At 42.1% G+C, this 13,577-nt stretch overlaps 1 long non-coding RNA gene across 2 annotated transcripts in view; it reads left to right on the forward strand.

Moving 5' to 3' along the window:
* The window catches only part of LOC137301308 (uncharacterized), a 39,484-nt gene that overhangs the window by 13,149 nt on the left and 12,758 nt on the right, over nucleotides 1-13,577 (forward strand). For both annotated transcript variants that reach the window (XR_010958264.1, XR_010958265.1), the window contains exon 3: nucleotides 528-567. This is a non-coding gene — a long non-coding RNA (uncharacterized lncRNA). The remainder of the gene's footprint in view (nucleotides 1-527; nucleotides 568-13,577) is intronic.

Here is a 13,577-nt window from a genome sequence, read left to right on the forward strand (position 1 = left end):
GGTATGACTGGGTTGTGAGTCCTCGACAGGGTTATGACTGGAACAGCATCACAATGGGTGTTAATGCTAAAGTGATGTTTACGTCAAAACCATGAAGAGATGCTGTAGCTGCAGCTCAGGATTCTGTACCAATCCAAAAGTCTGCATGGAATACAAGCAGCGAAGCTTCACAGACCACTTCCGCTGCCTGCGGATCTCTCTTGTGGGTTTGTGTCTTCAACTGCAACCTTGTCCTCGTTTGCAGAGAGACCCCATCACCTGTCGAATCAAGGTTGCCCAAACACACAGTGTGCTAGAGAAAATTTGATTTGCCCATTGGCACCTTGGTACAATCTCCTTAAGTCTTTATGCACAACCACCTACTACCAACATCACATTTGTGTGCCATCTAACCTCAGTACAGTTTTCTCCAGCTTCACAATGTTGCATTGATAACTGAAGGATGTTCATTTAATTGTGCCTCTTGTTCCCACTGCTAACTTAAGTGCTATTTTTATTTTGAAATTTCTTGAACTATTTTATTACAGTATATTCGTCTGGAACGAGCTGCCAGAGGCAGTAGTAGAGGTGGGTACAATTTTGTCTTTTAAAAAGCATTTGGACAGTTACATGGGTAAGATGAGTATAGAGGGATATGGGCCAAGTGCAGGCAATTGGGACTAGCTTAGTGGTATAAACTGGGCGACATGGACATGTTGGGCCGAAGGGCCTGTTTCCATGTTGTAAACTTCTATGATTCTATGATTCTATGATTCTATTTCTGTTATTCTATCCCATCCATAGTGTTTTCTTAAATAACCAATAACAATAGCTCATTCACCAACCCAATAAGGATAGGTTTCCCAATATGAATGTGGAGGTGGAGGGAACTTTGCTGTGTCTGCCTACATTATGAATGGCTGACCCCAATGAATGTTTTGGGCTCAGACCTCATTAGGCATTAAGTTCGAGCTCTCGGTGAGTAAACTGTCAGAGTTTGCTCTTTTGAGGGTGGGAAATCGAGTATTGAAATGGGTATTTAAAGGGTTATGATAGGTAAATAGTGACAGCTTGTTTCCATTTTAGTCAATGAAATGGTGTCAAAAAGATCACAAGTTTAAGATGCTCGGAAAAAGAAAGGGGAGTTAGAAACTTTTTTTTGCAGGTGGTGGTTAGAATGTGGAATTTTCTGAAGCAAACTATTGTTGATGCAGATTTCATAAATTCTTTAAAAAAAGATTTAGATAGTTCTTTGAGATTAGGCTAGTTGGCTCATGTGGAGAATAACATTGGCACAGATTTGATGGGTGAAATGGATTGTCTCTGATTCTCTGGTATCAGCCTTGTCTCCATGGTAGTACACTTGCCACTGAGTTAGTACCCTTACTCTAGGACTTAAGGACACCATCTTGGCTGGCACTCCGGTGTAGCACTGACATAATGCTACGCAATGATGGTAGTGCCATCTTTTAGATGAGATGTTAAACCAAGGCCCTGTCTGTGTTCTCAAGTGGACATAAAAGATCCCTTAGCACTATCCAAAGAAGAGCTGGAGAGTTCTTCCGGTGTCCTGGCCAACTTTTGTCCCTCAACCAACATCATTAAAATTGTTTATTGGGTCATTTATCTCAATGCTGTCAGTGGGGCCTTGTTGTGTGCAAATTGACAGTCGCATTTCCCTCCAGCGGTGACTACACTTCAAAAGTACTTAATTGGCTGTGAAGCACTTTGGGATATCCTGAGGCCATGAAAGGCGCTATATAAATGCAAGTTCATTTTATTGTTATAATTTGAAGGGATGTCATGCAGCCAGCATTCTAATATATGCACCTCTTTTTCTATAGGCATCCTACAAGAACCAATTGCAGGTTTCAGTGCCTCCTAAGAAGGCAGCACAGCACAGCAGGCTGTATCATTCATTCCACCTATCGCACGCATCAGCATAGGTGCCTCCACTCCAGGGGATTTAGTTTGAGGAGAGCGCACTGAGTGAATCACAGAGCATACATGAGCAGGAACAGAGGGTAATGGCATTGAGGGAACAGGAAACTGTTGGCCACTGAGCCAGCCCACATCCATCATCGGCAAATGATGTTCTAGAAGTCAGCCATTGCAGCCAGCACAAGGAGGGAGGTATAGGACCATGTCAGTCCAAGAGGCTCCCAATGGCACTCAGCAGCCAACTACTTACTACTGCTCTGGGAAAGTAGCTAGAAAGAGCATAAGATTAGATAACACAAAGTACACACTATCACCAAGAGATAGTATTGGGGTAAACAAACACAGAGAATACATGCACGCAGCACTTGTGGGCAATAATTTGGATTTATTTTATTACCACTTTGTCCAGAGAAGGTTTTTCCCCCCCGCTGGCGCAGAATAACGTGCCAGCAATTGGCTTCATTCATCTTGTACTAGTCAAAGCTTAAAATGCTTCTGTTGGAGCACTTCAAAGCAAACTCCAGCATTAAATTCGTATTGCCAAATTGCAGTGCATTCTGTAGCTTGCAGTTAGATGCTCTGGTACTCCTTGGGGTATAATGAAAGTTGACATTGTAGCAGGTATTTTGTAGGTCCCCTCTTCTTGTCTTATTGACATGTCCTATTGAAATCACGGAAATATTTTCTTTACTGGCAGGTTTTTTTGTGATATTGGAAACAATGATTTGGCTGCTTGCCCAGTAACATAAACATTTCCTCCATTCTCTGATCCAATAACTAAACACATATTCAACTAAAAAAGCTCTCAAAAAGCAAGTAAAAATCCAACAAAAACTTGAGAATAAGAACTTATATGAAAAAACTTATATAAAAAATCTTGCATCCCTTTAACAGCTGCCTCCTGCATGGAGCTGACCTTTAACACCCAGCATGATCATTAGAAGTAATGCCAGACAGTGTTTCTGCCCAAAGATTGGGAAGTATTTTGATGCACCAAAAGCCCCTATTTTGCAAGCAGGATACATGTGAAATGAAGCTCTTAGACAGAATGTGCCAGAGTAAATTACATGGACATAAAGCCTGATGAGAAAATTGCAAGAGGGAGGGGGATTCCAGTGGGAATTCCACTGGTAACATTACTGTATGCCTAGTTTTCCTTTCCCACTGGTAAGAACAATCCCACTTATTGGATAATGTTCCCTTCTGTTTTTCTATGTCTCAAGTACATGTTGCTCTGATGTGAAAAAATCTAACACAGGGGGAAAAAATTGCTCCTTATTACATGTAGCACCATTGTAAACACATTTCCTTTCCAATATACCAGAGCAGTTCTTCTCCCATTGCATTATTTTTAACCACGGGGCCAGGGAGCACACACCATTCATTCTCATTAGGCCCGATATTAGGAGGGAGGCAGGTTGCCAGCGGTGGGTCGACTGGGCCCGTGGGTAACTCGCCCAGTAAAATCGGTGGGTTCCCCACGCGATCATAAGTAAATTGAAGCCACTTACCTTGGCTTCCGGGTTTCGCGCTGGAAAGCTGCGCAGCAGGCGGACTGCGCACCCACATCATAGGCTGTCAGCTGGAGGAGCCCTATTTAAAGGAGCAGTCCTCCACTGACTGATGCTGTAGAAAGGAGCCAAAATGACAGCATGGAGCAGCCCAGGGGGAAGGCTGCTCCCAAGTTTAATGATACCTCACTCCACGTCCTAATGGATGGGGTGAGGAGGAGGGGGAGGACAGAGATCTTCTCCCTGGCGGACAGGAGGAAGTGGCCTGCCTCTGCCACCACAAAGGCCTGGCTCGAGGTGGCAGAGGAGGTCACCAGCACCACCAACATATCACGCACCTGCATACAGTGCAGTAGGCGCTTCAATATCCTAAGTAGATCAGTCGAAGTGAGTACACTTACTCATTCCCCTGCCCTCCGTCTGCCACATCACTGCCCCCACCCCACACCTCCTTCTGCATTGCCAACATTACTCTATCACATCACTCCTCATACCCACTCAAAGCTCATCCTCCTTTTACCTGCACTCACTCACCTCACCAGTACTCATCCCACCACTACCACTCAACCCAATCCTCATACAATCTCATGGCTCTATCTCATACTCACTCTCTGATGCATCTCTTTCACGGTCAGCCTCACCCAACCTGCCACTACCTGTGCTGCAGCCACAAGGCATGCATCACATATGTGTAGTAGGAAGCCTAAGGCAAACATGTCACGAGCATGAAGGAGATGCACAAGGGCGTTTGAGGGTTTGTCATAGTTTTTACTTATATTTGATTTCTGATCAACTCACATTACATATTATATTGTCACCACTACTGCCACGTCTTGGCCATTCTTGACTGGCTTGTGCAATAATGCCCTTTCATGAGATTCTCCATGAACACCCTTGATGCCACCCATTGGGTCACCCTACAGTGGGTGTATGTGTAGTTGCACAACTACTTTGTGCAGGTGCCTGTTGTGCAGCACTGTGTTGTGTAGCTCCACGTGGCGGAGGTGGACAGCATGCCTGGGGAGGCTGGTGATGTTGCTCGTCCTCCAATGGAGTGATGAATGCAGCAATGGAACCCCCATCCTGACAGTGTAAGTGTGAGGGGGTCCACAAAGTAGGTAAATGTGTTTGGACAGCAGAGTTTAGGGTATGATTTAATAATTTGGAATGTGGAGACAACGGTGTGGCAGGCAAAACTTTGTCTGAGGTGACAGAGTGCCCTGCTGCAATGAATGAGGGTTTACCCCGCACCTGTTAAATGGACCTTTGCAACTGCCACTGGCTGCTGGCTGCAACACGTCTGTTTAAACAGGGAGCGTTTCCCCCAGCATGGGAAACACGCTCTGGGTAGTCCAAAATCCGAATCCTCCTAAAATCTCCAACTAATGAGGTCTGTAAACGACTTCAAGTACCCAGATAATGATCTGAAGTGGGATCCCGCCGGCTTTGATTGCCGGTAGGAGTCCCACATGCGGGGGCTGTGCGCACACCGATTCGTGTCATTGGGGAACCCGGAAGTGGGCGTGTTGGAGTCGGGCTCCGGACCCCCTCTGGGAATCCCTAATTTTAGAAGCCTCCCCGTCACGAAAGCACCCGCTCGGCCATCCGAAAATTGACCCCATTCTTCCAGTATATTCTCGGTGGGATGAAGTCAACATGACTGGTTTGTACTTTATCTCAAATTTTGGTGATAGTTAAAAAGAAACCATTTGCAGTGTCACACTTTCTAATTTATCCTCCTTCATGAAAGCAAATAACAACCTGTTCAGTCTTAACCCATTTCTATTAACGTTTACAGTCCTTTACTTTAGAAGAAAGCAATGGAATAGTTATTGATGGTGTTGAGCATGATGATGTACCGACAGGCTATAATAAGTTATGGAATATGCCAATACACTATCGAGGTTTCCTTAGAAATATCAAGGAGCTTCTATGTGCTTCACGGTGGGCAGCCTGGGGTAGTTTTGAACATGTTGGGAGAATCTGAAGTCAATCTTTGGATTTAGTTAAACTTAGGTCTCCAACTCCAATTTTTATTTTCCAATTTTCTTCCCCTTTGAAGCCGATGACTCATTCTTGGATATAGTTCCATTCGCAATGGGTGCCTCACCACAAGGCCAGTCTTTACATTTGAGTCTACACAGTGCATGTCAACAAGCTATTCAGTGATGGATGGGGGACATCGCAGGTCCTGGATTGTGAAGGTTAATTGCAGCACCTTCACTACCACAACAGCTGGGATAAACTAACTCAGCCCAGATCAATGATCGAACCTGGGCCCACCCTATTTGTATGGCTCAGTATCACAGTGGTGCTTTGCCCACTGAGAAAATGGGATTTTCTAATAGCAACATCAGTTTCGTTAGTAGCTTCAAGTATTTTCTGTTGCAGCTACTGCCTGACAGTGCAGTTATTCGGAATGGGTGGAGTTAGTATTTCGAGTCTGAATGTAATGCAAACTGGACACATTTTAATAAAGAAACATTGGAAACAAGCTTGTAGTTTGCCCCTAAATTGGGACCATGGAGCCAACTCTGACCACATGAAACATTTTCATTGGCTCCAGGGACAAATAGAAAACTGCTGAATTGGCTCCAAAGGCAGCAAAATACAATTTCTGAAACCAAGCTCCCCTTCTGTTCAGAGTCAAAGCCACTCAAACTTATCATGAAACTTATCATCCTTTCAGTTTTAAAGAATACTGCCATTATTGTCACACTCAATTGTGCAAACTAATGTAATGATGAGACAGCCCATTAAATTACAAGCTCCAGTCACATGGAGTGGAAACCCATCCAAAGACAATCCACTGAACACAGCTTTGGAGAAAAATGTGATGGGATTCAAAGTAGGTACCCAATTATTTCTGGAGCCACGGAAGGTATCTGCTTGCCTGTGAAAGAGGTTGACAGATTGCAGCAGATAAATAAAGTAACAGATAAATAAAGTAGCAGAGAGCTGTCAAGTTAGTTATTTCTTCATTGACAAGAAATATATCCTGACGCATTTTGGTGCTTTGCTTAGCAGATTCTTCTGCCAACATCTTCATTCCATAACGAGTAATTGAGTCTGACTACAGCAGAAGTTTATTGCACTGATTATGGTTGCAGACAGGACCATTGGGGTTATGGAACTTTGCTAATCAGTAGAAAGTATCTGATGTATATCCTGACCCATCGGCTAGCAGAGCCAAATCTCTCAGGGATGTCTGGTACTTGGTCGATTATGCAGTAGATTATATGATAAAGAAAGAACTTGTATTAATGTGGTGACTTTCATGTCCTCAGCACATCCTGAAGTGCTTCACGGACAATCAATTATTTTCAAAGAGTAGTCACTGTTGTTTTGTAGACAAACATGGCAGCGAATTTGTGCGCAGAGAGATCCCTAACCCCACAAACAATAAATGATATTAATAACCAGTTAGTCTGTTTTGGTGGCATTGATTGACAGATAAATGTTGGACAGGATACTGGGGAACTCCTGTTCTTTTTTTAAACAGGGCTGCGATATCTTTTACATCCATCTGAGCAAGCAGAAGGGGGCCACAGTTGAATGCCTTATCTAAAAGACAGTACCTCTGACAATGCAGCCCTCCATCAGTATTGCACTGCAGTGGCAGCCTAGATGATGTGCTCAAGTCTTACAGCTTGAACCCACAACCTTCTGACTCTGAGACAAGAGTGAGCCAAACTGATGTGATGAGCAGTTGAAGAGACCCCCATTTGAACAAAACTAAATCTCATATTAAAATTGGTTGGTGCTTGACCGTCAAAGTTGGGTGGACATGTTAGGTACAATTTAACATGTATTGTTATTTTAGCTAGAACATATTCACATTTTAATTGATTACTTTTGAAGATAAATGCATTTGAAAAATAAATAATCTATTTTGAATTAGTCCACTGTGAGCTATTGCATATAAGGGGATGGTTTATTAGGAAATGCCATGGGGGTAATTTTCACCTTCACCACTTAGGTAGCAAACGGATGGAGCAGATCGCCTGGCAATTATGGAACCTACCTGATTGAGATGAATGGAAATGAAAGTCGGGTGGGTTCTATAATGGACGGGCAATCCACTCCATCAGTTTACCACCCAAGCAGTGGAGATAAAAATTACCCCCATGACTAAAGTGACTGCCTTTGATTAAACACCACATAGAATGCTAGAAAGAATTGCAGAACAAAAAGGCAGCATGTGGACAGCATCAAAAATCAAAAGATTTTTTTTAGCTATGTATGAAGTGGATGGAATGTTAAAAGCCAGATAGGTCATTTAAGGCACAAGTTGGGTAATAATATTAAGGGGAAATCAGGAAATGGCAGATGTGTTAAATTAATTCTTCATCAATGACGACCATGGACAAATTCCAGGAATCTGTAACACATCTAGAGTTCAGTAAAATATTTTGTTACCAATAAAGTCATAGAATTTAGGGCCAAATATTTGGAATGTCGTGCATAAAGTCTTTAGATAGATTTCTAGTAGTAATCACATATGCATTCTGCTGAGTCATTAATGTTGAATATTCTGATCCACTTGGAATGGTTGTTAAATTTTGGCTTTTCACCTCTTGAACCTTGGTCTGACATTAGCCTAGACTGATGGGATGAAAGTGTCCTCTGTTTGCTTGCTATAAAATCTTGGGTCTTTGGCAAGTTCAACAGTATGCTCTTACCATCAGGACCTAATAGAGGAGATTTGCCTGAATCTTGATGAGGTTATTGCCCTTTGCACATGTGTTGTCATCTGTGATGAACAGTCAGTCTTATCAACTTAAACATATGGTGAGCATTCTTCTCTATAAAAGTAAGAATCATTTAGTAGCCTAATCTCTATACGTTTTTCACTGTAAGGATTTCACAGAGAGCTCCAGTTATGTTTAAATTTAATAAAGCAATAATTGCAATAATTAGTAGCTTCCAGAGGTTTAAATAAAATGCCTTTCAACAAAGAGGAGGAGCATGAAGAGGAAGACGAGGAAAGGCATCAATCACTAGTGCTCCTCGCTGCCAGGACTCTGGGAGAGCAGCTAATCAAAGAGTACTTCACCTAAACCATCCCTCCCATCCCCAAAACATCAACAGTCCCACAATCCTGATCGCCACCATCCTTACTATCTGATTGCCTTCCTTTAGTCGAGCCTTATGTTTCTTGCCCTCACTTCGCCACAACGAAAAACAACACCACCAAAGCCAGAACAAAAAACAAATTCATCAAACAATGCAACAACTCAAGGCCACTCTCCTGGGACTGGACTTCAGCACTCCTATGACTCTGCTCGAGAACAGGGTGCAGGAGTGAGGTGACGCCCTGGAAGCCAATGTTAACAGTGGCCCCCAAAGCCAAGATGGCAGCCGTCTGAGCTTCCATGGCAGCTGTGAGAGCTGTCAGGAGAGGCTCCATGATGATGGGCGCCACTATGGTGTTGATGGAGCTGACTGCTCAGTCTATTGGACAGCACCATGGGCTCGATTTTCGCATCCCGAGTGGGTGCGTTCGTGGCGGGGGGGTCTGCGAAAATCGGGGATTCCCGGGGCGAGTCCGGAGCCCGGCTCCAACCCGCCCACTTCCGGGTTCCCCAGTGACGCGCTGACATGCGCGCGCAGCCCCCGCATGTAGGACACCCACAGGCAATTAAAGCCAGCGGGGTGCCACTTGAAGCAATTGAACAGGTACTTCAGGTCATTTACAGACCTGATTGGCCTGATATTTACATATTATTCAGGAATAATATGTAAATCAGGGTCCTATGACATACATAGGACCTCGATTGCAACTTTGACGGACAACTGGACAGAGGATGCACTATGCACACTCCATCCACTTCCACAGCAGAAGAGACACCAAAAAGTTACGTTGAAAATTATATTTGTAGGGCCAGGAGGAGTAGGAGTGCAATTCAGAGCTCCACAAGAATAATGTTGGCTGCTACTGACCCAGGCCACCCCCTCCCCTCCCAAAAAACCTCCTGGCCACCTGATACTGCACTCTCGGAGCTGGCGAACTGCAGCAGGACACTCGTCCGGTGCCCACAGCTCACCAGCGGTATGATAATGAGGCCTGGTCCTCAAAATGGACCAGGCCTTCCCGCTGGCAGGATTGGGCAGCCTGAATTTCGAACTCCCGATAGTTAAAATCTACCCTGCCATCTTGTAGATGAGATGTTAAACTGAGGCTATCTGCTTGTTCAGATGGATGTAATTGATCCCATGGCACTATTTGAAGAAGAACAGGGAGTACTCCTGATGTTCTTGCTAATATTCCTCTGCCAAGCAACACCACCAAAATCAGACTAACTGAACATTCAGTCATTTGCTGCTTGTGAGACCAGGTAGTACACAAATTAGGTGCTGAGTTTGCCTACATAACAACAGCAACTGTACTTCAAAAATAACTTGTTGGTTGTGAAATGCTTTGGGATATTCTGAGGACATGATAGGCATTGTGTAAATGCAAGTTCTTTTTTTTTCATTTTCATTTTCCTTTTCCTGTTCCCTTTTCTTTTCCCTTCTTCGTGAGTTGACATCACAATGGTTTATAAGTTACGAGCGTCTGAACAATCTTTAATTGCCTTTTGGGAAGTAGGTGCATTTGAGCTATCTGAATGTAATCAGTCAGCAATGATGTTTGAAATGCTGATCACGTTTTCGGTCATGTACGTATGTCTGGCTGCGATGGTGTGACCTGTTGTCAAAGTAAATTTAATTTAGAACTATCTATTCTAACCTTAAGAAAGGAAGCAAGATATTAATTAAAGAAAAATAAGATCCATGACAGTTTTGTAATGCTGGCAAATGAGCTGTAGTTTGAGCCCAGAACCAATAGTAAATGGAGATTTTGGTATTTGATGCACAAAATTAACATCTGGGGAAGGTTTATGTAAATAGTTATAATCCGAACATTCTTTGTTGAGACATTTAAACTTAAATTTCAACTATATGCATGCCCTCAGTTTTTGAAATCCCAGCCCACTCACTGCTTAATATTATGCCAAATTCAATATACATTTAAGGCAGGCAGACTGATAAATGTACTACACAAGACCTGCTGAAAATGAAACATCCATTATTCCCACTGGAGTAATTATTCTGCTTTGTTATATAAAAGCCGTATATATTTATAACCAACTGACAAAATTAATTACACACATCTGCAAAACAAAAATCCATTAACTGCATTAAAATGAACCAGAACAGATTGGATGATTTCAACATTGTTATTCAGTGCCATTTTTAAAGTGTACCACATCATTTTTTATTCATTCTCGGGATGTGGGGGTTGCTGGCAAGGCCACATTTATCGGCCATCCCTACTTTCCCTGAGAAGGTGGTGATGGCCACCTTCTGTTGCGGTTTGATACAACCGAGTGGTTTGCTAGATCAATTCAGAGGGCAGTTAAGAGTCACTCATGTTGGTATGGGACTGGCGTCATATATAGGCTAGACCAGGTAAGGAGGCAGGTTTCCTTCCCTAAAGAACATTAGTGAACCAGCTGGGTTTTGCAACAACCTGACAAATTCATGGTCACTTTTACTAATTTCCAGATTTAAAAAAAGACTGAATTCAAATTGTAAAATTGCCATGGTGGGATTTGAACTCACGTTCTCTAGATTACTGGTCTAGTAACATAACGACTACACTACTGCACTCATCATAAACTAAATCCTTCATCCCCCCCACCTCAGTTGATGTGTTGATTCTCAAGCACATCTCAAAATTAGCAGCCTGTAATTCCAGGTGGTTAGAGATGCTTTTTTTGGTAAATCAATAATTAAAATACACCACATCTTTACCATTTGAAAACTTGATTCTTTAAAATTCATTTTGCAGTTAAATGAAGAAAATACAGCAAAATATTGCATTGCAGGAAGACATCAAGAGTTCAGCCAGAGGAAGTCAGAGAATATGTCTTCTAACCAGTGTTTATATCTGTGTGCCTGGTTTGTTTCTAATCCAACTGGGAGACCTTCACTTCTGTTTTTTAACCCAATCTTCACTACAGTTTGCTCAGTTTGTCCCTTTTCCTTTTACTCTCCCAAAGGCATTGACTCCTTGCTCGTCTATAATTCCAGGGGTACCAACTGTCCTTGCCCAAGTGCCAATTCTTCATGAGTCTCAATAGTGCTTGTCAGTCGACTATTTCACCACAATGACATGACATCCAAACCTCTATCCAATGTCCACACACTTCTACTTCCAGCAGTGATCATTGGATAGTGATCAGGAGCAGGAACCCCAACCATTAGCACTGAAGTTACTACTACCGCCTGAGATATGTTAACTCAGCACAGACAAAGGATTAAGCCCAGTACATTTTAGGTCTATCTGCCTTTGCTGAACTATCACAGATACTATCATTTTGTTGCTTGTAGCAAAAGGTTGGTAGGGGCTGGTTTAAAAAAAGGTTAAAAATCCTTTGATCTTTCATGGACGCTGGATAGCAGATGCACTCAGTATGGAAATACCATATGGCAAGAGAGGTGAATAGCAGCATTCAAATATCCAAGTCCAGATTGGTGAGCCAGTGGCATGGTGTAAGTCTGAAATGCTGCCAGCAAACAATCGAAGCGGGCCTTGATTTACAATGTGGTCCATAGTTTGTGACTGGTGTCAACAGTCATTGTGTGTTGTCTCTCATCTTGCAGAGGTGTAAGAAATGATTGCATCTGCCATGCAATGTTCTGAAATGGTTCAATACAGACTATTGTTTCTGGGGTAGGTTGAAGCCTGGGAATTCTTTTGTAGGGTCGGCATTCAGGTGTTCACTGGGGACAATATCATTTGCTCCAGAACTCTTTTCAATATGCCTCAGGATTAAATGAGGATGCTTCAAGAGCATTAGCTCGATCCCAAAAAGGCTCAAGATGTCAGGCGTGTCTTTGGAAGATTCTGGAGGTCCTTATGATTTGGTAAGTTCAGGTTGGCCATGGTTCAATTGGGAATGGGATGATAACCTTTATATAGTGCTCCTGTTACATTAACACAACTAATGTCATCAAAAGGCTATTGGACATCGAGATTGTCGCTCTCCCGGTATGATCAGCAACATAAAATTTGATGCACTCAGTGAGGGACTCACTGGTTTGACATCAAGCACTTCACATAAAGAGAAGGTTTTGAAATACAGATTGTAAGCAAGTACACAGAAGAAGTAAAAACTGACCCTAATAGAATGCATCTATTCCTTGAAGTCTTTGACTATTAGTATACAATTGCTTAACGTGTTCATATTACATTCCTTTGTCTGCAATATTAATGGTGCATTAACCTGTTTATTTTAAATAGAATAATGCCTCCGCTAATGTCACAGACAAAGAAACTTCATACAAATGCATTAAGGATTTATATCCTAATATCCAAAGAGCACATTTTCTAGACACTGAGTTGATTAATTTACACTCAAAATACTGAGTTGCAGTTTTCTTCTCTTCTAATCAAATCATTTGTGAACTATTTCCTTTGATCTTTTAAATGATCCTATTATATCTAATGATTTTGTACCGTTTTCTAAATTCATCTTCATGACATTATACTTCCACATTTGAAAATTTGTCATTTGTATATAATGAGAGAGAAAGTGTGGTTATAATGAAAGAATTAGCCAATGCAGGCAAGTTTTAATAAAGTTGTATAATTTAGAAAAATGATCTAAACAAACATTTAGACATTTCTCGGTTTCATGGGACAGTTTTTACTTTCAGGAAAAAAAATATGTTGATCAGGAATTCTTAATTGAGTTTCAGGTTGTGAAATGCATGCACTTACCTACAACAGTTCAGGTAATTATTCAGCTAAATAACCTCAATTATTTTCCATTCATCATCTACAAAAGGCTGTCCTCTCATTGTTGCCTTGTCTTGCTGCAGCTTTGTCCCAATGTCATGTATAATTCCTGCATCACTAAGTGCTTTACCTTGCCTGTGGTGCCTTTAAGCCAAGCTTCACTAATTACAGCTAGTATTATATGTAATCACCTATTTAATAGCTTAATCAGAATTTCACTCTCATCCGGACATGTCCTGCCCACATTCTCAGTCAAGGTTCTTGGTAAGGTTGTTATTTAAAACAAAGTCTTAAGAATTAAAGAAATCTGGAATATTATTTCCTTTCCCCAAAATATAAGCCTGGCTTGACCTGAC

This window comes from Heptranchias perlo, chromosome 33, assembly GCF_035084215.1.
Source record: "Heptranchias perlo isolate sHepPer1 chromosome 33, sHepPer1.hap1, whole genome shotgun sequence".
NCBI classification, from domain to species: Eukaryota; Metazoa; Chordata; class Chondrichthyes; order Hexanchiformes; family Hexanchidae; genus Heptranchias; species Heptranchias perlo.